The following is a 27,839-nucleotide window of genomic DNA, read 5'->3' as shown; positions in this document are numbered from 1 at the left end:
GTACTTAATGAAACATGACAAAAGCCTTCTTAACCACACTGACCACCTGACCTGCCACTTTCAGGGAGCCATGCATTTGTACTCCCAAACAGCTCTGTTCTGCTACACTCATGGAACTCTACCTTTTCCTATATAAGTTCTGCCTTGGTTTGACATATCAAAGAGCAATACCTCACACTCATCAGGAATAAATTCCATTTCATTGCCTACTTTGTTCCCATTGTAAACTTAGATATCCTTCCTTACTGTGCACTATACCGCTAATATTGGTGTCATCTACAAGTAAAGGAGTTTTTCAGAGGTGGTAGTGGCATTGTTTACACATTAGGTTTAAATAATTATGAAGATGTATTAAATGAAGCTGCAGTAGAAAAGGAAATTAATGGAAGGATCATGTCAAGTCAATCTTAAACAATAATTCTGAACTATAACAGTGTGCGGTTACATAAATCAGAAAACGTCTCTATTGCTTGTACCCTCTTCCTTAGTCAAGGATGTATATTTTCAAAGTGCTAGATTTTAACAGCATGTGTTCTAAGGCTTGTTCAATGAAAATAATGAGACAGCTGGTTAAATTTGCCCAGAAAATTTGCCCAAGGAGAAGGGGCATTGGGTGTTTATTTAAATCACTGCTCCTTCATTCTTCCCACGTGACCAGATACTGTGCAGAACTGCCAGAAGTTGATAAACTCTTTGGGTTCGCATCCACCTAACTATGGCATGATGATTAAAATTGAGGATTTCAAGGGTTGAGGGAGAAAAACATCTTTCTGCTGTAGATAAGTAACTTTTTTATGTTTTCCATTCCACAAATATTTGCTAATATCATGAATACAGCTGCTGGGTTACAATCACATGGCAGAGAGATGGGACACCACATCCCACTCTGGTACTGATTTAATTCCACCTGTTGACTCACTCAGTGTTATGAATTTTGTCCGTGAAACAAGAAAAAATCTGATATTGCAATAATACTTGAAAACACATTGAAAAGTTAGTCATTCGGAACAATTCTGAGAATACTCATTGTCCCAGGGAATTTATTCACTGTGGAGCTGAGCATCACATATGACAAAAGATTTATTTCAAATTATATTGAGAGAATTATATAACCAGCCCTGGAACCACTGGGTTATGGATATAGTGGTGGGCTCGGGTGGGGAGTGAGAAACTAGCCAAGGTTTCCACTCATGATTATGATCCAGTAATTGGAGTTTGGCAAGGTTCACAAAGTGAAGTATGTTCATTAGGTGAGGTATGGGTGGTCAGCCAACACAATTGTGGAGCCATATCCTAGTACAAAAAATCTTTATGAGGAGATAATTGCAAAGAAAATTATGGCGGCCTCTTTCCAGCAAAATTATTATGCCAAAAACAGATTACTTGGATGTCTTCTGATAGTGATGATGAGATTGTACAATTTAACTAATCCAGCTGTGATTATTCTGGCAGAAAGTTTTACAAAATATTTGAAGTGAAGGAAGTGGTACATACTTCAATCAACAATGGGGATGGTGTTTATTTCATAATACTTCAACTGGATGCCATATATGATTCTTTCAAACTAAGTCTAAACTTCCATAAACTGGAAAAATGTCAATACAAAGGGCCAGAATGGACCCAACTTTTGTAAAACAAGTGTCAGTGCGGTTCTGCTCACTGCTTTGCATAATCTTAACTTCCACACCAGTGCATTGCAGTACTGATGTGCAGACTGCATTAGAACTAAGATGTCAATGCCAATACCAAATCATCTGATCTCCCTATCTACTGCTGGACTCAACACCAGTGGAGCTTATGTGTCCTCCAATGATGGGAAAATACATATCATAACTGACAGTTCAGCTTAATCCTGCAACGACTGGCAAATCTATTGCAGTACTATTCTATGGAACTGTAAAAAGCCCATCAAGCCGGTCAGTTGAAGTGGTTTCTTCTGCTTGCAGATGATCGGCTGCACAGAATGGCCTTAAATCTTAATGGCGGAAAATCTTGGAAAGCTCAGCAGATTAGCAGCATGATCTTGAGCTCAGTTACAGCCTAGAGGCCTAGAGGCCAACAATGTTTACGGAAGCCTTATGGATTGTACAGAGTTATGGAAATGTAAGATATGTGTTGGTCACACACTATCTGACCCATTATTCTGGTATCTCACTTCCTTCCTGTGTAATCATTTTCTTCCAATTTCATTTGAGTCATTACTTTTCTTCTCCTTGCATATTCCCAACCTACATAGACTTGTTGCCTGACTAATGGTTGAATTATTGGTTTAGTATGACCCCCACCAGTTTTATTCCAGCTATTTTAATTGAGGTATTTGAATATGGAGGAGAAGAAAGAAGAAGGTAGAATGGGACAAGGGCAATTCTATCCCCCTTTGGCAAGCAAAGCGGTGTTATATTTAAAAGCCGAACTGAAAGCTGCACCTTGCCACTTTGGTATTGAGAGAGGCTGCATTTATATTTCCTGTCATCAAAGGGTGATTTCTCGAGAACATGTGCATGCTTCTGAGATTACGTACTAGCTCACCAAAAACCTTGATATCCTGGTTTGTTCTGGATTTTTGTTAAACTGTAGCAGCTCATGCATTATTCTATACATAAGGAATAAGGAATAATATTGCCAGGTAGTTATATCATCTCAGTCATTGGCTAGATGTCTGCATAATCTTACCAAGAGATCATGTGATATTATAAATAGGATTAAGAACATATTCAGCAGTAGGCTCTCAACTTTTCTATTCCTGGTTTCACTGAGATATTTAAGCCAGTGGGTATTTTTTTCAGTTGAACATCTAGAGTATTTTCTTTTATGAAAATATTAGTTTTGATATAAGACCACTTCAAAATTGGCTGCAGTTAATACACATTTTCTTAAGTTGTTGGCAGCCAAGCAGTGAGTTTAGTATTCTATATCAAAGATTTCTGGAATAAAAAAATACTTAATGTTTCAGTTATTCCCGTTTTGTTAATATTGATGTTTAATAATCCAATCAGAAATTAATACAGAAATGGCTAATTTGAAAAAAATATTAATTTAATTACATAACTTTGCCAATTCTGAGAAATTTGACAGCCTACTGATTTTTTTGAGCATGATCCAGAAATTTCCTCAAGGAATTTGCCCAACTGATGTAACTCTGGTGGAAGATCAGCAGGAACTGGATCCATGTGTAAATGAGGCTTTGTCCAATTCCAACAAGCAAATTGAAGGAGAAATTCAAAATTTATGTCTTAATAGTTGGTGGAGAGTTTATGGAACAATGTTGCTTGCTGAACAGTAACAAAAAATCTTGATCCTATTGTAAAATTAAAACATGGATGTTCTCCCAGTTCTAAATTCATAGTTGTATTTTCCTTCAGCCAAATATTCCTGGTCCAATATATATACAAACAGTCTGCTAAACGGACATAGCATGGGTGAAGAGGCATTGATGTGACGTGCAGTTACAAGTTTGTCAGACAATGTGCTGCATAAATGAAATTCCTGATTATTCTGGATTTCCTGAGTAGGCAGTGGATGAATATAGCCCATAATGTTGTGAAGTTTCCATTTATATGGAGAGACTGCATTGTTAAAATTAACATTGGTCCTTGGAAATGTTACTGGAAGGCTGGATAATATCTATTATTGGCTTCTAGCTTAACCCACCAAATCCACACAGATCCATCAAATACCCATTTATATTATTCTTCCTATATTCTCATCAATTCTACTTGATTGTTCTCCTCATCGACACAACGTTACAGTGGCAAATTTACCTACCAACTAGTGTGATTTTGGGACCGACATGGTCATAGGGAGAAAGTACATACTCCACACAGGGAACACCAGACATCAGTATTGAACCCACATCACAGGAGATGCTGTAGTTCTACTTGCTGCACCACTAGGCCACCATTTGCATCATGTTACTGGTCAGATTGCAAGCCAAAAATGAGAAAAGTCATCTATCTGCACTTATCTTTTCATCAGCAATGTAAAGAGTTATATTTGTATCATGCCCAATTGCAGACATTCATAGCAGTACAACTCTATGTGCTCTGATGTTAGTTTTGCTTGCACAAAGAAACCATTGAAATCCTCAAGGGTCAAGATTCTGAAGTGACCACATTTACTTGCCTAACAACTTGGCTATTAATATAGATTGTTTCTGTATGTGAAAGGTATGGCATTTATCCACATTTGAAATGGCAGATCCCTAGACTGGGTAGCAACTTTGACAGCTGCTTCCATGTAGTTTGAAAGGAAGATATTTTTTCAATAGCTGAGCTCTCTGGGGTTGTCAGCTTCAGGGGTTGAAGTGTCACTTAAATGGGTAATTTTTCAAATTGTACATGTGGAATTTTCAACCGGCAGTCAATTCATTGGCCTTTTCAGAAAAGATAATTCATAGCACAGCTTAATACAATATATTCAGTGTGAACATATATAACATAAAGGTTCAGTGTAAAATATTTGTATCACACTATTGTTTAATTAAACACTGTGCAAAAAATAATGTATTCTTGCACACGGGGAATGCAAAATCAACTCACTGGAGTGATCAGCAATTATGAATAGAAGAGAATATCTAATGTAAAAGTCCTTAAACTGTGGAAACCAACACATCTGAAACTATTCTGAAATAGGTTCCACGATCATAACAGTGCAAGTTTTGATATAAAATTCTATTTATTTCTCAAAATTTGGTAGTACAGAGCACTTGGTGTTAAATTATTCTCCAGATTCATCTCCTCTGATTTCTTCCTACAGCTGGTTTATTAAATGGTGACAGTGCTGTTTTATGATTAATTATTTTCCATTGAGTAATTCAGATGAAAAATTAGAAGCCAAAAGAGATGTTTTTGCTAAATTAGCAAATCAAGAAAGATATTTTTGCCTAATTGAAAACCAAGTTATGTTAAAATAACAACGAAGGTTCCAAATTATGATATCATATTGATTAAACAAACACATTGTTCCCAATAGAGGCATTTTATTCATTGCAGGTTAATGAATGGTACTGACCCTGGTGGGAGGGAAGGTAGTTATGAGATATTGTCCTAAGTAATCAATTCCTTAAATCCTCTTGCTTCTTTGGTTCCACAGTGATTGACTAAATGCATCCTTTGTTTCATATCCACTATCAAACACTATCACGTTTTAAGTTTTTGGTTATCCATTTCATGCATTTAAGCAATTCTGATGAAAGACTTGAAATGTTTCTCTTTCTCTATGCTGTCCATTCCACTGAATATTTCCAGCATATCGTTTTTATTCAGATTTCCACATCTGCAGTTTCCAAGTTTGTAATTTTGTAAGCAAGTCTACCTCCTAGAAAATCAATGAACAAAAATCTTAACTGAGTTTCACTTTCTACAAATGCTACTTGAGCTGTTGAGTATGTCCAGTATTTTAGGTTCATTAAGCTCTTCTAATGTTATCTGAGCTGAATGGAAGACTCAAAGCATTATGTCTGGTTTTGACTTTTGTTTATGGTTTTAGCAGAGTTATTAATTCGATCACAATTGTTGAATACAGAAGCAAAACTTCACAGTAATAGAACATAAACATGTGGCATAAATGAACAGGAAATTTCAGAGCTGATGCAGCAAGGATTCTTTTCTCCCGTAGCTTGAACTTCGCAGTTGCTTTACCAGCTGAACAAACTGCTCAGTATAATAAGAATAATGTCAAATAATTAAAGTGTGCTTCAAACCATTCACAGCAAGGAATGTTCCAAATGACAGCTATACAAGCAGACTATTTGACTTGGACAGTAAATATAGCTTGGAGGAACAAATTCATAAAGTGAAGGGGTGATTTCCATTGAAAATGGTGATGAATGTTTGTAATGATAGGAAGTCGGCGAGGTGGTGGTGGGGGGGGGGGGGGGGGGGGGGGGGGGGAAGGGGGGAGGCTGAAGTCAAGCCCATTGCCCAATTAGATTTGTCATTAACTGTGTTGAAGAACAACACTTTAGAAATAAAAGACAAATATCTGATAATAGGTAATAAACTTCAAACATTAAACTGTTTCTCTCTTCAAACTGCTGCCCAAACTGGTGTGAACTTTCCACATTTTCTTTTTACATTTCAGCTATTTGCGAGTTATTTTATGGAAGGTAGCCATGATTATACAGTGGAAGTACACGGATGGCTAGACATTCTTGAGTTCTCTTGAATCAATTTGTGAAGCAGTTCCAAAAATGATTAAAAAAACAAAGTAGATTCCAAGTGTAGGGCTCTTTTAAAATTAATTTATGGTGTGGAGGCATTGCAAGCGAGGCTGGTATTTGCCGATATCTAAAAAATATGTTAAAATAACTTCTATTCTCACTTTCCTGTGAATTTTAAGGAATTTCATCTACTTCAGGTGCAGTTACAGATTTATAATTTTGTTTTATGTATTCCTTCAGCTACAGCAGTGTAGGCCAGTCGCATAAATTGATTGCAATGGTGCAACTGTCCTGCCCAACAACCAATTATACAATGACACATGATTTGAACAAGAGTTTTTTTTCTTTCACTTATTTTAGCTTATTCGTTTTTTTCCGAAAGGGACTTGGAAATCATCTGACAAAACAAGGCGGTGCAAATTATTAACCAGTTTTATTTCATACAAAATGAACATATGCAGGACATCAATATAATTCAATCAAACAATTGATCATATATGAATCATATATGTTTATATGAAATAACAAATTCTTCATGCTTCTGTTAATCAGAGGGCTGACTTGCTGGACTTAAATCTGTTTTGAGTATTCCTCCTGCAAAGTTTCAGACCCTGACAAAAGCTTTGCCTAGCAACTTTTATTTTAAAGGGATATTATTTGTCTGGTCCTGTAACTTTGCTTTAACTCATTCTCAGCTCAGGTTTTAACAACTTGAGAGCAATGAGAGAAGTTTTGTTATATCTAAACCCTGGTCTTCCAAAACTACAGGCTATAGTGGCAGATTAACACTTTTTTTGTAGACTATGAGGAAATAATTCCAGTGACTCCATCAGCAATTCAGTGCTTCAAACCTTTAACTTTTTTTTCCTCCTAATTTTTCTCTGACGAAGAAGATTTCAGAAAAAATGATTACTATTTCTCATGTTGCTGGAGTCAATCTAAGTCAAATACTAGAAATGACAAAAATACAACTCTCCAGGAATCTATGTGTTTCCACACCTCGAACTGATCAATTATCAGCAAATTGGGGTAGGAGGTAAAATGAATTGTATAGAAACTTTAGACTTCTTTGTAAATTCTCAATGTAGCTGAGCAGATTTGTTTATCAGAAAGGATGTTGCAGCTCGCCGAATAAGAATTATTTGTTGTCCCTGAGGATTCCCATCCACTGATTATCCGTGATACATAATCCAAGCTGTTGGATAAAAAAGAGAGTTGTGGTTCTAACAGATAGAAAGCCAGTATATCCATCCATCCAGGAGCACTTTTCATGTTATAGACCATGTACTGTAACTACATGAACACCATTCTCTCATGTAGCTGGGCCTGCATTGCCTTTCACTGTATGGAAAACACTGATCATACATAGTTGTGTCAGTAACAGTTCTGCTTTAGCAACATTTTGTCATCCTTCTTCAGTCAAATTTTTAAAAGATGCATTAGGAAAAATGCGGGTTATTCTAGGTCAGCAAGGTTGGTTTGTACATCTTCCAGGAGATTTTTTCATATGACTGCCAACCACCCTAATGCTCTTTTCCCGGCATCTTGACCTTTTCAGTGCCAACCTTACCAAGATAGTTGGAAAACAGAATCTTTGCTTTCTGTTTGTCAGATTCTTGACTATCCCTCTTAGCCAATATTTTGGTAATTTGTGATCAAATAGAATGGAAAAGAAAACATTCCAATCCTCATTTGAATGATGTGCAGGTAGGAATTATTTTATTTATCTTAGTGTCTTAAATATTTGTTAGTAATTGCATTTTAACATGCTTTTAATATTTTCTGTGTTTATTTTGAAAATATATTGTATTTATTTTTAGACTATTTAAATCAATTTGGATCATTTGCAAATAACTTAATCGGACCCTTTCAAATACTGTTAAAAAACCTTTGACACCAGACAAACTGTTGAAGGCTGTCAGGGCATTCTGGGGGCAAGGACTCACAAACACTCACTGCTCAGAGCATGGCCTGCATCACTGGAAGCTTATCAGATTAGAGGACTGGATGAACTTGCTCAGCACCACTTCCAGACCAATACAGGATTTACAAATGGCTAGTGTTATTGGGAAAATATTTCATTAAATAAATATTTGCATATTATATACCCATTTAGATAAAATGTATTCCTAAGCACAGAAAGTGACATGCTATTAATTATGATGGAAAATAGCTTTGTATTTTAAGAATTCATGCACGAAAGAGTCAGTGATGTTCAAGCAAAAATCCGTAAATTGAGAAATTCCTGTAATTGTGGGAGGATGGAGAATGCAGTTAGCAAGTCTAAGAAGCGGGCCAGATCCAGGACAATAGGGCCCATTGGGTAATCAGTATAATATAAAGAAAGCAGAAGACAAGCAGCAAACAATACAAAAAAAAGGCAAAATTACTGAGCTAAGAGAGATCGGTTTTAATGCAGGCCATGTCCCTGTTGCTTTTGCATAGGCAACAAACCATTCCAGCCAAATTACTGCTGTTTACCAGCCAGAATTTTTTTTTGCCTGAATCGCACCACCTGATATGCCATGTTTCTCTACATAAATCTGTTGTAGATCAAATATTTGTTTATACTGAGCCTGATAATATTTTATTTTAAATGAATGTTAAATCTAACCTTAGTGGTGTTTCTCTTACCTTAAAATTTGTTGAAGAGTACAAGACAATTGAATTGTATTTCATCTGGAAATATCTGAAACATGCTGTCAATTAATCTGAAAAAGAATAGATGATCTTATTTATTATCATTGTATTTATCTCATTGTATTATTTCATTTTGCAAGTGTGCGGCATTGTGGCGCAGCAGTAGAGTTGTAGCCTTACAGCGCTTGCAGCGCCAGAGATCTGTGTTCGATCCCGACTACGGGTGCTGTTTATATGGAGTTTGTGCATTCTCCCCATGACCGCGTGGGTTTTATTTCGATGACTGGTTTCATCTAATGCAATTCTGGATGATCAGCCATGATCACTGTGAATGGCGCTGCTGGCTCGAATTGGCCTACTCCTGCACCTATTGTCTATTGCTTCCTCCCACACCCCAAAGACATACAGATTTGAAACTTAAGTGGCTTGGTATAGTGTAAATTGTTCCCAGTGCGTATGGGATCGCTTTAATGTGCAGGGATCGCTGGTTGGTGAAGATTCGGTGAGCCCAAGGGTCTGTTTCCACAATGTATCTCTAAACTAAACTAAAGTATTCAACTATTTTCTTTGTTTCAGTCTGGTTTTAATCAGGAAACACAATCTTCATTCCTCAAAAGACCAAGGCACATCTTTCAGGCAAATATATATGTGTTCCTTTGTAAATGTCATAGTAGTGATGCCTAGATTATGCGGCCTAAGAGTAAAAATAATGATTGGAATCCTTTGGCAGGTTTTTAAATGTTGTCACAATGCTGTATAATATACTGTAAGAACAATATATTTTGTATCCTAAAAGAAAATTATATTTAGTTCATTTTATATTTTTGCATTATTCAAGAATTATTTCCTTTTCAGCTAAGTAGAAATTGTATATATTGGAAATGTCCTTTGTCTGTGCAATTACTAAGCAGCGATGGAGGTGCAAGGCATTCATCTTCCTGAGTCAATCTGTCTTCATCAATGTGACAGACTTGGCTATGATAAGTGGTGAAATAGCTTGTCCTGGCTAACCGATCCCAGCTTTTGTGGGTATAATGACTGATATTGACCTCCTGCAACAAATTAACAGGTAGATATCTATTGCAACTAAGGTTGTCCATTTTGCCATAGATTTAGGTTTTAGTTTATGACTGCCATGTACTGTGAAAAGCTTTGTTTTGCATGCTAAATCAAATCAGATACAATCACGTCAAACTCAAGTACAATAGGTGGAGCAAAGGGAGAGTGCAGAACAAAGTTCTCTTGCATTTTAGTGCAACAGTTATTATATCATTAGAACATTTAAATATAATGATCGATTTTCAAGTGAAAAGAGATTTATAAGAATAGAGCAATTGCATTGGATGATAGCAGATCCTTGTCAGGCACCAGTGTTTCCAGCAAGGACAAAAATGGTACAAAAAAAACAAAATAAATCTACAACCTTGTATTGATAATAGTACACATACCTGTACTTCTTGAACCTTTTAGCTAGCAACTTAGCATAGGAAGAGCTGGATTACATATACCCTTAACCTAGTATTATTCATTGTCATTATTCCTTGATATGCATCAAATGGTTTGTCCAGAACAAGCATCAGATGTTAGCCATGGCCCATGAGTTATAATGAGACAAAATCTGTGACTGAAGAGAAAGATGCACTTTGCAGAAGTAGCCACTGGATGGCTCCCTTGCCCTTCCAATTCCCAAAGCCCAGGTGAGATCTGACGTTTCCATTCCCAAAGATTTCCAGTAGGGAAAAGGTGTCACGGCTTGAGATAGGCAGTACTTGTGGAAAGAAAAACTGAGTTAGGATTTCAGGTCAGAGATCCATGTCAGCAATTGATAGGCCCAAGGACAATATCTGTTTAAAAAAAATAAAAATTTCTGTTAACTGGAATTGACATTTAAGTACCATGGGGCATAAAGATATTTTTTTAAATCTTAAATGTAAATTGTTTACTTGACTTTTATACCTTCTTGCTGATGCTTTTGGGTTTTCAGCACTCATCCAACCAACTGGTCAGAGCCTGCACCCCAGACCATGCCAAAGTGGGACAAATGCATGAGAACAAAGGTAAACTATTGTCAATCAATTTCACAAGATGACATTCTTTTTAAATGAGCATTTTGGCCAATTAAAACCTTGATTAAAATAAATCTATTAAAATAATATTTCATCTTTGATGACCCTATTTTCATGCAGGAATCGTAGCGTGAAAGGGTTTAATTTAAATGACAGCCTTTCCTTTCAGGAAGTGATTTGATTGCTCAGTGGACTGACCCTATCTTTGGCAATTACTACTCTAAATTCTGCTCTCCTTTGCTTCCTTGCTAGTGTCACCATAATCAGAAGAACTATTTAACACCTGCAGGTATCAGCTGGTGCTCCTCCCATTTACTTTAGGAAAATGTAAAACATTACGATGAAAGGAAAAGTAAGTGTTCATAGTTTCCTCACACATTATTGCTCTTATAATGACTAATTGTGAGTCTCGTAGTTATTTTCAGTCACATCTTAGCAATCGACAGAAGACTAGGGAATGTTTCAAATGTCTGATTCCTGAACCAGATATTCATGGCTAAGGATTACTGAAAAATTGAATAAGTTCTTTAATTCTTACAGAACGATCATTTTCTAATATTTTTGGTTCCGTTTTCCAGCTGTTAATAGATCTTTGGTTCGCAAGTAAATCAATGCCAATGAAAATAAGATATACAAAAAGCTGGAGTAACTTAGCGGGTCGGACAGCATCTCTGGAGAAAAGGAATAGGTAACATATCGGGTCGAGACCCTTCTTCAGTCTGAAACGTCACCTATTCCTTTTCTCCAGTGATGCTGTCTGATCTGTTGAGTTACTCCAGCTTTTTGTGTCTACCTTCGGTTTAAACTAGCTTCTGCAGTTCCTTCCTACCCAATCAAAATAAAAACATTGTAGAAAACTGTGGCCAGAAATCTCTGTTGTATTATGAAATTTAATAGCACATTGGCATCTAAGTCTGACCTAGATTTATGTGGTGCTGATTTTGACATTAATGACACGAGAACAGTCTGCCCCTTAGTGAAGGGGGATATTCCAAGACACTCTGCATGTGAAGACATTGTAGAAACATCCACCAGAATAAGGGAGAATGGCTTATTCATCTTGAAATTAGAAAGGAAATTGCAGGAGCCTTGGTTGAAATTGTAGAGATGTCAATAAATACAAGAGAGGTGCCGGAAGAGTGGAGCGTGGCAAATATTGTGCTTATATTCAAGAAGGGCTGCAGGGAAAAGGCTGGGAACTATAGGCCAGTGAGCTTAACATCTGAGTTGGAAAGTTACCTGAGTATTTTGAGAGATAGGATATGCATGGGTATATATGGACAAGGGCTGATTAGGCATAGCAGCATGGTTTTGAATGTGTCTCCCGAATCTGATTGTGTTTTGTGAAGATGTGACCAAAAAGGTTGATGAAGGCAGAGCTGTAGATGTATATATGGTCTTCAGCAAAGCATTCAACAAGTTTCCACATGGTAGGCTGCTCTGGAAGGATAGATTCCATGGGATCCAAGGAGAGATAGCTGAATGGATAGAAATTTGGCTTAATGAAAGGAAGCAGAGGGTGATGTTGGAAGGTCGCTTCTGGACTGGAGGCCTGTGACTAGTGGTGTGCCTCAGGGTTCAGTACTGGGCCCATTACTGTTTGACATCTATATTAACGATTTAGATGAGAACATACATGGCAAGATTTGCACGTTTGGAGATTATATAAAAGTGGATGGTATTGCAGATAGTGAAGATGGTTGTGAAAAATTACAGCAGGATCTTGATTGGTTGGTCAAGTGGGCTGAGGGTGGTTGATGGAAATTAATACAGAGAATTGTTTAATACAGAGGCAGTTGGGACTAGTGTAGCTGGGACATGTTGGCCGGTGTGGGCAAGTTGGACCGAAGGGCCTGTTTCTATACTGTATCACTCTATGACTCTAATTGTGAGATGTTGCATTTTGGGAAGTCAAACATGGGCAGGACCTACACAATAAATGGTATGGCTCTGGGGAGTTTTATAGAGCAGAGGGATCTAGGGGTGCAGGTACATACTTCCTTGAAGGTGGAGAAGTATGGGGTGGTCAAAAAGGCATTAGATACATTGGTCTTCATTAGTCAGAGTATTGAGTATAGAAGTTGGTAGGTCATGTTGCAGTTATATAAATATGATGTTGGTGAAGCTGCATTTAGAGTATTGTGTTCAGTTCTGGGCACCATGTTATAGGAAAGGTGTTGCAAAGCTGGAAAGGGTACAGCGAAGATTTAAGAGGATGTTGCTAGGACTCGAGGGTCTGAGCAATAGGAAGAGGGTTGAGTAGGCTGGGACTCTATTCCTTGGAGCACAGGAGGATGAGTGGTGATCTTATAGATGTGTATAAATTCATGAGAGGAATGGATCAGGCAGACGCATAGAATCCTTTGCCCAGAGTAGGGGAATCCAGGACAAGGGGACATAGGTTTAAAGTGAATGGGGAAAAGATTTAATAGGTAGAGTTGCTGCCTTGCAGCGCCGGAATGCCAGATTCGATCCTGACTATGCGTACTGTCGGTATGTAATTTGTACATTCTCCCTGTGTGGGTTTTCTCTGAAATATTTGGTTTCCTCCCACACTCCAAAGACGTACAGGTTTATAGGTTGGAGGAGGAGCCATCTTGGGGAACGGCTGCTAACCAGCAGCCGTCCGTTTAATTCTTTTTTTTTTCAGTTTTTAGTTAGTTTTGTTCGTCGTTTTTTCAGAGAAATTGACTTCTTATTGTGAGGGAAAGGAGGTAACCTTACTTCTAGGTCCCTACCTGGTCGTTGAGGCAGCTTTTCCTCTGGGCTGCCCGTCGACCCGTCCTCGTGGCCTACCAGCGGGCTTGGAGCGCCGTTTCCTGGTGGGGACCGCCCAGCACCTCGGCTTCGGTGGCGGCACAGCGCTGGAGCGCCATCGCGGAGCGGAGCGGGCGATGCCTTGCCTGGGTTGCCGCGCTGGATCGACGCGCTGGAGCTCCGGTGAGCTGGACCGCCGAGAGCAACACCTCCGGGCTGCGGGTCTGCGGAGCGGAGCGGGCGGCGCTGACATTAACATCGGGAGCCTGGGAGCTCCAACTCGGTGCGTCCTTGTCGACTTCGGAAGCCGACAATCCCCTGCTAGGAAGCGGCCGTTCCAGGTGGCCCAGCCGCTGTGAGGACTCTTCCGACGCCGGGGCAAGACCACCCGGCTAGAACGGCCAGGAACATCGGGCCTCCGTTGAGGCAACAGCGGTGGCCTTAATAGGCCTGACTTTTGGGAGAACTGGGGTTGGGGACTGGACTTTTGTGCCTTCCCCCACAGTGGTAACCACTGTGAGGGGATGATTTTTCTGTGTGTAAGGTACTTTGTTAGTCTGTGTCCAAGATGGCTGTCGGAAGAGAGAGTGGACGCTGGCGTGCTTTAGCTGCCGCTGCTCTCTCTTCACATTGTGTTTTTTTTGATTTTTTGATTTTGTGTCTTTGGAGCGATTTCTATCTTTAATTTGTGTATTGATGATGTCCTTATTATTTATTTTTCTCCGACTATGTTTTTTTTCTCTTCTGTTTAATCTTTGTAAGGTGACCTTGAGATTTGAAAGGCGCCCAAAATAAAATGTATTATTATTATTATTATAGGTTAATTGGCTTGGTATAAAAATGTAAATTAACACTCGTGTGTGTAGGATTGTGTTAATGTGTGGGGATTGCTGGTCGATGCAGACTTGGTGGGTCAAAGGGCCTGTTTCCACGCTGTATCTCTAAACTAAACTAAAATTAGGCAGGTGCGTGGATAGGACTGGTTTAGAGGGATATGGGCCAAATGCAGGCAGATGGGACTAGTGTAGCTGGGACATCATGGTCAGTGTGAGCAAGTGGGCCGAAGGGCCTGTTTTCAAGCTGTATGACTCTGACTCTAAGGATTTCAAAGCCTTAAAATGATGGAAGAGAATAAAACCAAAAGCCAATCAGGTATGGAACAGTTATGATATTCTTGGAAAGAGTAAGCTTCTGCAGAATTCTTAGCAATGATTCTATCACAACACAATGCAAAGAAAATCAAAATGTAGAAGTGAGTTTTTTCAATTTAAAAGAACAGGTAGAGAAAAAAGGGGAGCAGAAGATCAATGGAGAAAGAAAGTAAATATAATATAAATACAGAGTGAGAAATGGATGAAGTAAAAATTAGGTCTTCCCTAGAGAACCCACCACATAACAAGTTGTATCTTTTAAAAATAGACCATGCTGGAAATATTATAAGCTCATAAGTGATAGGAGCAAAATTAGACAATTTAGCCCGTCAAGTCTACTCTGCATTTGAATCATGGCTGATCTATCTCTCCTTCCTAACCCCATTCTCCTGTCTTCTCCCCATAACCCCTGACACCCGTACTAATCAAGAATCTATCTATCTTTGCCTTAAAAATATCCATTGCCTTGGCCTCCGCAGCCTTCTGTAGCAAATAATTCCACAGATTCACCACCCTCTAACTAAAGAAATTCCTCCTCATCTCCTTCCGAAAGGAACGTCCTTTAATTCTGAGGCTATGACCTCTAGTCCTAGACTCTCCCACTAGTGAAAACATCCTCTCCACATCCACTCTATCCAAGCCTTTCACTATTCAGTATATACAGTATTTGGTAAATATTCAGACGCCAGGCTGCACTTGTAAAAAGAGAAGCAAGAGTCGCCTCATCGACCCAAAATATTAACTTCACAAATTCACCTGTTGATTGATTGTTTTCAGTATTTTCTGTTTTTATTTCAGATTTCTAGTATTTGCAGCTTTTCTGCTTTTCCAATCTGTCTCTTAAATCCTCACCTCTCCAATAATTTAGAAATTAGTTGTGTGGGACTAGATGAGTATGCATTAGTTAATTTTAGTTAATGCAAAGCTCCACTGTTAGTACCAGCTGTGATGGAAATTTACAAAAGCATGTGCATGATGCCCATGTCATTTTAACTCCAAAATCTAATTTAAATAGTTCATGTTCTGCCCTAAACCATAAAGGTAACAGGTGAAAACAGAACTCCTGGGAAACAGTCTCCCAGACTATTTCGGACCTGAAGATAGACACAAAATGTTGGAGTAATTGAGAGGAGTGGGTGACATTTCGGGTCGAGACCCTTCTTCAGGCTGAAACATCACCCATTCCTTCTCTCCCAGATGCTGCCTGTGCAGCTGAGTTACTGCAGCATTTTCTGTCGAGCTTCAGTTTAAACCTGGATCAGAAGTTCCTTCCTACATATTTCTGACCTGATATTGTTTAGGATTTAGAGAACCTGAATGAACTGTACGTCAAAGCTAAACTTAAAGTTAAAGATCTGTATTATGTTATCAGACTTCAACATTTTATAAGGTCTCTTATCCAAGTATCCCCCAAAATATGGTAACCCGAATTCCAGGGTTCAAATGCTATGGGAATGCAAACATTTTTACAATGCTGCTACCTTAACATATTTCACCATTATTCATTCTAGAAGGGATAAATCAGAGCTAAAGAGTCACCAAGGAGAACATTTTGCTGGATTTACTATTCTTTGCAAGAAATATGGAATATTTCCCAGTGTTTAGAGAGAGAAATGTTCCTGAATGGCTGTCGTGAAAAGAGATTAAATGAATCTCCTGCTACGCTGCACTTTATGAAACCTTGTTACATGCAAATTATGCTGTGTTTAAGTACTAGTAACAACGCCTCAACTTGGAGAAAATTGGCCAAAATGAAAAACAGGTATTGTCTAAATTAAAAGTGTTGGGCATTGTAAAAACAAAGAACTCACAGAAGCATTTATACGAGAATGCCGGATCTGTATAATCCTGCAACAAAAAAATCAGTATAGCAGTCATGACAATAATTATACTGCTAATTAGGCTTTCAACTAATGGGAAAATGTTAGTTTTAAGTGTAGCTTCTTAATTTTAGGCAGTACCCATGTTATGCACAATAAATTTATAATTTGGAATAATGAACAGGGTTAGTTTCTTGGAGATAAAATCAAACTGTATGATGATAATCTAGGAACCCCACCAAATTGCTGTTTGCAAATCATTGGTAGATGGAGATCTTCCAAACTTCACGAGTTTAGACTCGATTCAATTCAGGTTCCAAGATGGTCGTCAACTGCAATGTCTGCCTTTAGCTCTTGGCACCCAGCACCCTCAAGTTTATGAGCATGGCATGAAATGTTCCTTTGAAGAAATTAATTGCTGGAGGCATGCCGGCATTTCTTGTGGAAACTGTATGGTATTCGATGTTGCAGTGTGACAACACTCCATTATATTCACCCTTCTTGTTTAATCCCATTGCAGGTATAATTCATTGGATAAAGCTTAAGAAATATGATTGTGAATCAAACAATTCTGTTTACTTAAAATTCAAAAAAATATATATAGATATATATATTATCAAAAAAGATGTAGATAATAAACATTTTAATACCAGCTCACCTAAAGTGATGACCAGTCTATAACTCACATTTTTTCAATAGGTTGTTTTTATTTCACATCTTCGTGAAAACATACAGACTTTTGTAATTAAGAATTTTTTGTTTTAAATACCCTGGCAGTGCACACTGATGCTGGAAGAGAATTCCACAGTGCCAGACATCCTTTATCACCTGGGAATTAAAATTTACAATGCAATGCTGGAAATCTTAAAAGCAGAATGCGCTAGAAATACTAGGTTAGGCAGCATCTTTACAAAGAGGAAAAGTTGTTGTTACAGGTCAATGACAGGGGATAGAGCTGTTTATTTAATTGCAAAGCTATAAACTGCAGATACTGGCAAAATGAAATAAGGACAGAAAATGTTGAAAATGCTCAGCAGCTCTGAGATCCTCTGCATATATTTCTCTTTCCATAGGTGCTGCCCGACCACTGAAAGTTGCTAGCATTTTGCTGTTTCTACATCCTTTGTCACCTTGCTTAAATGACCATTTTTTATGGATCTTGACAATGCGTTACATTGCACGTGTGTTTGCTTGGGTGGTAAGAAGAATAGCTCATCTGGTTCTGAAACATGAATATTAAGTAATAAGGGGGTAGTATCAGGGACAAGGGGTTCTATTTATCATTAAAAAATATACACATTTCCACAGGTCAAATTGCTGCATTTGTGCTTTTTCTCAATGTCGTGATCAAACTGAACATATTTAATCCCGACATCAAGTTATGAACACATGCACACTTACTGGCATGGGTATTTGGAATGAATCTCCCCTCACAAGATTTTTAATTACATTTTGGGCATACCACTATGTACTTTTATGTATATGATGATGGATGTGCATGTAGAGAAGAGCAGCACTGTGGCATTCTATTAGAGCAGCTCCTACATGACTCCCAGAACCCGAGTTCAATCCTCACCTCTAGTGGTGTTCATGTGGAGTCTGAATGTTCTCCCAATGACAACAAGGGCTTCCTTGGGTTCTCTTGTCGGCTCCCACGTTCTAAAGATGTGTAGGTCATTAAGCTAATTGGGCACATTAATTGTCCTGATGTTTTGACAAGTTGTAGAATCCGGGGAAGGGAGAAATAGATGGGAATGTGCGGAGAATAAAGTAGGTTTACTGTAAATGGGCGCTACTTTTTGGGCAGGCATTCAATAAGCCAATGGGTCTGTTTCCTTGTTAGATGTCTCTATAACCATATATAGTTCAATAAACGTAATAAAAGTATTTAAGATGCTTAACCAAAGATCAAACTTCTGAGTATGTCCCCGCATAAGATTTCCATTTTTCCTGGTTTACCTCTTTATAAAGTTAAGATCATTAAGAACTCTGCTGCCCACATTTGACCTTAAATTTAATACCATCTAATTATGTTGTTTTCTGTCCTGTATTGGCTCATAAATTGATTAGGGTATACAGCCCATTAAAGGTGCTTTGCCATTAAAAATTAATAGTAGATTTTGTACTGAATTTCAATTATTACAACCGTATAGGACCTTGGTGAGACCGTCCCTGGAGTATTGTGTACAATTTTGGTCTCCTTACAAATCAAAGGATATATTTGCTATTGAAAGATGCAACAAAGATTCAGGAGACAGGTTCTAGGGGCAGGAGGTTTGTCATACGAGGACTAATTCAGTAGATTGTGACTGTTCTTTAGTATTCAGAAGAATAAGAGGTTATCTCATGGAAACTTGCACTGTTCTTTCAGGGGTTTACAGGCAGAGGATATTTCCCCTAACTGAATGGTCTTGGATCATGTGCGGAGTAGGAAATAGGAGATGTTTTTGACTGAAATGTGGAGAAACATGTTCATCCAAAAGGTGGTGAACTCTTGGAATCTTCTATCTCAGATGACTGTGGAGTGTCAGTCATTGCGTTAGTTCAAAATATAGAGTAGTAAACATGGCCCAGTCCATCAAAGGCTCCTCACTTCTTTCCATCCAGTCCATCTTCACAGTGCATTGCATCAGGAAGGCTAGAAGTATCATCAAGGATGCTTCTTATCCATGTCATTCCTTTTTCTCACTTCTCTGTCCAGGGGAAAATATAAAAGCTCGAAAACTCGAAAACCTAGACATGAGAACAGCATCTTCTCCATTGAGTCCTGAACCAATAGTGTGTTTTACACCCCATTCCCAGATGTCCTAACACATTCTCTTACACTTAGCTCTACCTTATTCTGTTGTTACACCAGATTTTTTTGCACTACTTCCAGTTGCACTACAATCTTTGCACCATGCTACTGTTTTTTTTTTCCATATTTATTGTTGTATCTCATTATCATGTATAGTTTACTCTGAGCTTCAAGCGAATAAGAACTTTCATTACACCTGGTTTAAATGACAAACTGATCTGAAAAAGAATTTATTTGATTATTGATGCAATCAATGGAAGTGGTGATGGCTGAAAGAAAATAGGACTCAGTTTGAGCAGTTCTGATCTTCATGAATGGAATAGTACCCTTGAAAGTGTCAATGCCCTATGGTTACCGATTCACGTATGTTCCAGAGTCGAAACGCTTATAATTGTCATAAATATACACGTCCTCTCCTGGTTGCGAATGTCAGACTTATGTACAGCCTATATATAGGAACGAATGTTTGCAATACTGGTAGCCTGGTATATTCTGCTGCGAGGGATCTTGGTCCAGGTCACGAACTAAATCATTGAGTTAATGCCTTGGGTGAACTACGCGTGGTCCTTCCTTGCTTACGAACAGTTCTCATGGACGTAACCTGGGGGGGACATGCACTTGCATGGATTTAAACATTTTCAAATCTATTTATGATTTGTTTTCAAATCTATTTATGATCTTATGAGAAAGACAAATTTCTGAAGCGTATATAGAGCCAACCTCTCCACCTTTTAACACGCTCTGCAGCACTCATCTTATCCACCAAGCGGGCTTCCTCGCCTGGTGCGTGCGCCCCGCGGTCCATAACGCCGCAGAAGGTGGCTATGTGAATTCAGCACGGCTCTTGTTGATGTGGGGCTCTGGCACAGAAGGTCGGACATGAATCGCTGAGATCGTTTTACCGACGGCCGTCATTCAGGACGGTCCCGGCCGGCCGACGCTAGGAGGCGGAAGTGTCGCATTGTTGTTGACCGTTGCTCTGAGAGCTCGGCTGCCGGAGCTCAGGCACGCACAGGGCGCGCGGCGGCGGCGGCGGCAGCGGCGGCGGCGGCAGCGGGGAGTCTTAACGGAACCGGCGCGTGGCGAAGGCGGGCAGAGCTTCTGTCAACGTAAGCGGCGCGCGGGCGGACGGACGGACAGGCGGCCGTAATGGAGCGGGCGCATGGGGAGCTTCCCTCGACAGAGAAGGAGGGGGGCCTCGAGTGCCGGAGGGAAAGCGAGTGGGCCGGGGGAGGACAGGCCTCGGTAGGCAGTTGAAGTGCCGGGGGTTTAGTGGGGTTGCAGGGCTCCGGCTGGAGATGATGTGTGTGTATCTTGTTTACTCTTGACTGAGAGGCACGACTGAAACCAATGGAATCGATGAATGCGGCTCCGGCTCTGATTCCCTTCCAACCCTTCAGCTCTCTGGGTCGCCTATCCTTCCAGTCGATATTCCTCACCCATCCCCACGCCTTTCCGGCTTACTAATTCCCACCAACACCTTTTCTGCCCCCCCTCCCAAAAAAAATCTATCGCCTTTATTTTTTTTGACGCCACCTTTGCTCTTGGGTGAGAAGGTTTATTATGAGTTAAAGACATCCTCTGTGGAGACTCCATTTCAAATCTCGCCAGCATGTCACTCGAGTGCAATGTCCCATGGATAGTTTTATCTGGAACACCCAAATACTTTTGGGCTGAACGAAGGAAGCTGGTAAAAGCAATGTGCCTTTTTTTTGTAGTTGAAGCTAATTGCATAAAAGCTTCTGCAGGAAAAGCTGGATAAATCCACGAAGGAGAAAATATTGCAAGGTTCTGTTGATGTCTCGTGTAACATGAGAACCAATGTAAAGCATAGGGCCAAATGGCCTTGCTTCATAGAGTCATTCAGCTGTAGAGCACAAAGCAGGCCCTTTAGACCATCTTGTCCAAGCTGACCCAGTTGGCATTCTGGGTTAGACCTATTTTCCTACATTTGGCCTATAGCCCACCAAGCCTTCTTGTCCAGATGTCTTTCAAAAGTCGCTGTTCGATCCGCTGTAAATTATTTGTAATAATGTTACAGCATAAATGTAAAAGAGAAGGCATGAGTTAGGCAGAAGTTAGTTAGTTGCTATTACTAAAGAGAAGATGTTTGGGAAGCCAAAAGGTCTCAAGGTGGATAATTGGACTAGGTGGACAAGCGTCCCCCAGGGTCTGAAACAGATAGCTTCAGAAATAGTGTAGGTATTAGTAATCACTGGGGCTAGAAGTGGTCCCAGAGGACTGGAACATTGCAAATGTTACTGCACTGTTCAAGAAGGGAGCGAGGCAAAAAGAGGGGGAACTATAGACTGGTTAACCTAGCCAGTTTTTGGTGTTAAGATTTTAGAGTCCAATATTATGGATGAGGTTTCCCAGTACTTAAGAAGCACATGATAAATGGGCCAAAGTCAGCATGGTTTGGTGAAGGGGAAATCTTGCCTGACAAATATGTTGGAATTCTTTGAGGAAGTAAATAGCAGGATAGGTAAAGATGCTTTATTTACTTGAGTTTTCAGAAGGCCTTTGATAAAGTGCCACACATGAAGCTGCTAAACAAGATGAGAGCCCATGGTATTAAAGGGAAGATACTAGCATGTACAGAAGATTGGCTGAATGGTAGAGGCAAAGATTGGGAATAAAGAGCGCATTTTTTTGGTTAGCTGCCAGTGACTAGTGAAGTTCTGCACGGGTCAGTGGTGGGTGCACCATTATTCACATTGGATATTATTAATATGGATGATGGGAATGTGGCAAGTCTGCAGATGAGATGAAGATATATGGATGGGCAAGTAATGTTGAGGAAGAAGGAGTCTGCAGAAGGACTTGGACAGGTTGGGAGATTGGGTAAAGAAGTGGCAGATGGAATACGGCTTCATAAAATGTGCAGTCAAGCACTTTTGTAGTAGGAATAAAGGTGCAAACTATTTCCTAAATAGAGAGATTAGGAAATCTGAAGTGCAAATGGATTTGGGATCGCTGATGCAGAATTCCCAAAAGGTTAATTTGCAGATTTAAACGGTAGTAAGGTAGGCAAATGCAATGTTAGTATTCGAGAGGACTAGAATATAAAAGCAAGGATGTAATGCTGAGGCTTTATAGGGCACTGTCTACAATTGGAATATTGTGAGCATTTCTGGACCCCATATCTGAGGAGGGTGTGTGCTGGCTTTGGAGAGGTTCCAGAGCAGGTTTCCGAGAATGATCCCTGGAATGATTGGTTAACGTGTGATGAAGTGTTTAATGGCTCTGGGCTTGTACTTTTTGGAGTTTACAAGAAGGGGGGGATAGAGTGCACATGGAGAGGATGTTTCCACTAATGGGAGAGTTTAGAACCAGAGGGCACAGCACGAGAGGGCACAGCCTCAGAATAAAAGGACACACCTTTAGAAAGGAGTTAAATAGGAAATTATTTCGCCAGAGTGTGGAGAATCTGTGGAATTCATTGCCACAGACCACCTTTTGGGGTATTTTTAAAGAGGAGATTGATAGGTGCTTGATTAGTAAGTGTGCAAAGGTTACAGAGAGATGGCAGGAAAATGGGGTTGAGAAGGATAGATAGATCAGCCATGATTGAATGGCGGGGTAGACTCGATGGGCTGATTGGCCTAATTCTCCTCCCATGTTTTATGAACAATTAGCATTCTAAGAATACTGAGGAAGTAAAATGGATTATTCCCAAGTATTCTTACTGACGGATGGACAGTGCCCTGACTCCCTCTTAATCTATCTAGAGTGAATAAAAAGTAAGAATGTAAGAAATAAAATCAGGAATAGATCACTTGAGCTTTGGCAGCAGCAATGCCATTCAAGAAAATCACGGGTGTTCTTTTATCTGAGTACCACTGTCGTACTAACCCCAAATCCCACTGGATGATCCCCCAAGAATATTCTCTCTCAGCGTTTAGTTTGTCCTCCCCGATCAAAAAGTCGACCCACCGTTCCTGTCCTCCATGAGTATTCACCTAGGTTGTCCAATCCAATATTCAGTAAAATAGCTTTGTTCCCTTGTAACGTTGGCAGTTGAGGCGCCATGAATGACTAGCTTGAATCCTACCATGCCCCAGAGATTTGCTAATTTGGAAATCAAAAAACTACAGATGAAATGTGAAGCAAAAAGATTTTGTAAGTTGCCTTGAAAGGTATTTCACTTAATTGCATTAAGAGAACACATGTTTGTATCCTAATTCCAAACTAAAATCCTGTTAACAAATTAACGTCTAAGAGGTGCCACTTTAAAGAGGTCAAAATAAGTCGTATAAGAATGTGTAAAGAAGTCAGGATACATTACAGGTTGTGGGTTGACAGAAAATTATGTCTGGATGTACCACCGGTTGTCAGGAAATGATGTATGTTACAGGTGGTCAAGACATTGCAAAGTCTTGGGGTTCTTTGCAGGATGCATAAACACTGGGTGATGCAAGATTACATGCAAAGTTTGGGGATTTATGTTATTCTACCTCCGATTCACCTCTTGCAGGGGATTTGGCTGGGGTGCTACAATGCTGAGAATTATATTCTGCATGGCGTATCTTCCCCATTGCTCTATTTATTGTACTTGAGCTTGACTTGGTTGAATTTATGTGTAGGATTATCTGATCAAAAAATAGCATGCAAACAAAGCTTTTCACTGTACTTCTGTACATTTGACAATAATAAACGTAAACAAGTTGCGAAGAAATTTGGTGGAAGTGTGAGACTGGAGTTCACATAAAATGAATGGAGAGAAGCTGGTCATTGGCAGGTGTTTCACAGCAGATTCTGATATAAACTTGATCAAGGTTTGTAATTGATTTATCATCGTTGTCACCGGTACAAAGATCTGTCAAGGGTGGAGAGAAGAGAGAATGGACGGGTATGAGTCATCCTTGATCATGTTGGCTGCTTTCCAAAGGTAGAGGGAAGTGCTGATTGTGGGAAAGCTAATTTGCCTGTTGGATTGGATTATGTTCACAACTCTTTCAATTACTTGCGATTTTGGGCAGAACAGTTGCTATGATGCATCCTGATGCGATAATTGATGAGTCTCAGAGGCGTACCAAATTTCCTTAGGCAATGTGGTTGGACAAGGTCAAAATGTTGCTGATATTTACACCTAGGAATTGAAATCTCCACAATCTCCTTCTCAAAACCATTGATACAGACAGGGATGTGTACTCCACACTGCTTGCTGAAGTCGATAACTATCTCCTTCATTGTTCTGACATTGAAAGAGAGGCCATTGTCTTGATACCATACTACTAAGCTCTCTATCTCGCTCCTGTACTCCGTCTCATCATTGTTTGAGAACGTGCCCACCATGGTGGTATCATCTGCAAATTTGTAAATGGAGTAAGAGCAGAATTTGACCACACATCCATGTGTGTGTGTGTGTGTGTGTATAGGGAGTACAGCAAGGTGCTGAGTACACAGCTTTGTCAGGTACTGGTGTTGAGAATTATCGCGGATAAGCTGTTGATGTCTATCCTTTTTGATTGCAGCCTGTCAACAGGAAATTGAGGATCCCTGAAGAGGGATGTGCTGAATCCTTGGTCATGAAGTTTGGAGATAAGTTAGATTGGAATTGTGATTGAAATCGTAGCTGTCGTCAATAAATAGGAGTTTGACATGGTGTCTTTGTTATTTAAATGTTACAGTGGTGAGTGTAGGGATAGGCATCTGCTGTGGACCTGTTGTGGTGGTAGGCGAATTGCAGTTGATCAAGACTGTCTGGGAGGCTGGATACTTTGTATACCCTGACTGCCTGCTCTAAGCAATTAATGATGAAAGATATCAGAGCCACTGGGAGGTAATCATTAAGGCACATGATCTTGTTTTTCTTGGCTGCAAGATGATGATGGTCTTTGTAAAGCAGATGGGAATCTCAGATTGGAATAGGGAGAGGTAGCAATGTCCTTGAATACTCACACGGTTGTTCTGCTTTCAGAACTTACTTTCAGAAAGCATTTGATAAGGTCCCACATTGGAGATAAGTGGACAAAATTAGAGCACATGGTATTGGGGATGGGGTGCTGACATGGATAGAAAATTGGTTGGCAGACAGGAAACGAAGAGTAGGGATTAACGGTCCCTTTCTGAATGGCAGGCAGTGACTAGTGGGGTACCCCAAGGCTCGGTGTTGGGGCTGCAGCTATTTACAATATATATTAACGATTTAGATGAATGGGATTAAAAGTAACATTAGCAAATTTGCAGATGGCACAAAGCTGGGTGGCAGTGTGAACTATGAGGAGGATGCTATGAGGATGTAGGGTAACTTGTACAGGTTGAGTGAGTGGGCGGATGCAGTTTAATGTGGATAAATGTGAGGTTATCCACTTTGGTGGCAAAAACAGGAAGGCAGATTATTATCGAAATGGTGTCAAGTTGGGGGATAAAGGGGAAGTGCAACGGGATCTGGGGGTCCTTGTTCATCAGTCACTGAAAGTAAGCATGCAGGTGCAGCAGGCAGTGAAGAAAGCGAATGGCATGTTGCCCTTCATAACAAGAGGAGTTGAGTATAGGAGCAAAGAAGTCCTTCTGCAGTTGTACAGGGCCCTAGTGAGACCACACCTGGAGTATTGTGTGCAGTTTTAGTCTCCAAATTTGAGGAAGGACATTCTTGCTATTGAGGGAGTGCCGCATAGGTTCACAAGGTTAATTCCAGGGATAGTGGGACTGTCATATGTTGAAAGAATGGAGCAGCTGGGCTTGTATATGGATGAGAGGGGATCTTATTGGGAAACATGTTCCCGATGTTGGGGGCCACAGTTTGAAAATAAGGGATAAGCCATTTAGAACGGAGATGAAGAAATACATTTTCACACAGAGAGTTGTGAGTCTGTGGCCTCTGCCTCAGAGGACGGTGGAGGCTGGTTCTCTGGATGCTTTCAAGAGACAGTTGGATAGAGCTCTTAAAGATAGAGGAGTCAAGGGATATGGGGAGAAAGCAGGAACAGGGTACTGAACAGGATGATCAGCCATGATCACATTGACTGGCGGTGCTGGCTCGAAGGGCCGAATGGCCTACTCCTGCACCTATTGTCTATTGTCTGTTCTGAGGACACAGATGGCGATTCCATCTGGGCCTCTTGCTTTCCACGGGTCCACTCTCAAGAAGGCTGTCATGGTGATGTCATTTTACTGCTGTTTTTTAAATTAGCATAAATGCATTGAGCTCATCGGGGAAGAATGCTATGTTGCCAGTGATTCTGTCTAACTTCACTTTGCCACAATCAACAGGTGTCTGTGTGGTTAATCAAGGACTCTAATTTGCTCTGGTCTTGTAATTTTTCTTGACGTCCATGACGGCTTTGCGAAAGTTGTACCTAGCTTTCTTGTAAAGTTCACGGTCACCTGACTTAAATGCCTCCGGTCTGGACTTAAGTAGCAAACGGCTCACCTGGTCCATCCATATTTTCTGGTTGGGAGACTCTCAGATTGACTTCTTTGGCATGCAGTCCTCTGCACACTTGCTGATGAAATCTGTGATTGTAGTGGCATACTCTTTTAGGTTGGCTGCTGAGTCCTTCAATGTGGATCAGGCCATTAACAAAACTGTCACGTAGGAACTGTACAACTTTCTGTACAAGATCCTCGCGTTTCAGTTTCTGCTTGTATACAAGGGGAGAAGCATGATTTGCTGGGCAGTTTTTCCAAAATGCAGGCAGGGGATTTAATGATAGGCATCTTTGATGGTTGTCTAGCAGTGGTTAAGTATGTTTGGGCTGCTGGTTGGATAGGACATGTGTTGATTGTATTTTGGTCTCATACTCTTGCGATTGGGCTGATTTAAGTCCCAAGCAATGACGAACAATGCCTCGGGGTACTTTATTTAAGACTATAGGTAGCATTGTACAGTTCATCCAGTGCACGCCCTCGTGGGATGGGACGTAAACTGTTGTCAGCGTAGCCACAGTGAATTCCCGTGGCAGGTAATAAGGATAGCACTTAATTGTTGAATATTCCAGATCTGTGGACAAGGAACTTGTCAAGGCTGTCACCACCAAGCACAACGAGGTGTTGATGAGGAAGCTGATCCTTTCATCCCATACCTTGCACAAGGATGCCTTGCACTACACTCAGTTGTTAAGGAGTAGTGAAAGATGAATGCCATACACATTCTTTACAACTCTATCTACTTGTGTTGCTATTTTCAGGGTGTTATGGACCTGGACCCTAGGATCCTCTGCACATCAATGCTGTTAAGGACCTTGTCATTAAATGTGTGCTTTCCTTTTGCATTCGACCGCCCAGAATGGAACAACTCACACTTGGTCGGATTAAACTCCATTAGCCATTTCTCTGACAGTTATGTATTGATCTATATCCTACTATCCACCTTGACCACATTATTTGAACACTACTTCCGCCAACTATTATGCAGGTAGGATTGCACACTTTAAACTGATGGGCTTGCCCGTAACATATTGGAACTTGCAGAAAATTCAGTTCCTTTTGCTTTATTTCAAC

The 27,839-nt window shown here is 40.1% G+C and overlaps 1 protein-coding gene across 2 annotated transcripts in view; it reads left to right on the top strand.

Moving 5' to 3' along the window:
- The first annotated feature begins 20,180 nt into the window (after window positions 1-20,180).
- Window positions 20,181-27,839, top strand: part of fam20b (FAM20B glycosaminoglycan xylosylkinase) — a 75,689-nt gene continuing 68,030 nt past the window's right edge. Inside the window, exon 1 of one of the 2 annotated variants that reach the window (XM_033028380.1) lies at window positions 20,181-20,500. The gene's annotated coding sequence lies outside the window, so the exon portion shown is untranslated. Of the gene's footprint in view, window positions 20,501-20,618; window positions 20,637-27,839 lie in introns of those variants that run through there. The other variant, XM_033028379.1, reaches the window with a different exon arrangement.

The sequence above is a fragment of the Amblyraja radiata genome, chromosome 10, assembly GCF_010909765.2.
Source record: "Amblyraja radiata isolate CabotCenter1 chromosome 10, sAmbRad1.1.pri, whole genome shotgun sequence".
Lineage (NCBI taxonomy): Eukaryota > Metazoa > Chordata > Chondrichthyes > Rajiformes > Rajidae > Amblyraja > Amblyraja radiata.
The sequence above is the reverse complement of the archived record's forward strand: the minus strand, read 5'-3'. Positions and strand labels throughout refer to the sequence as shown.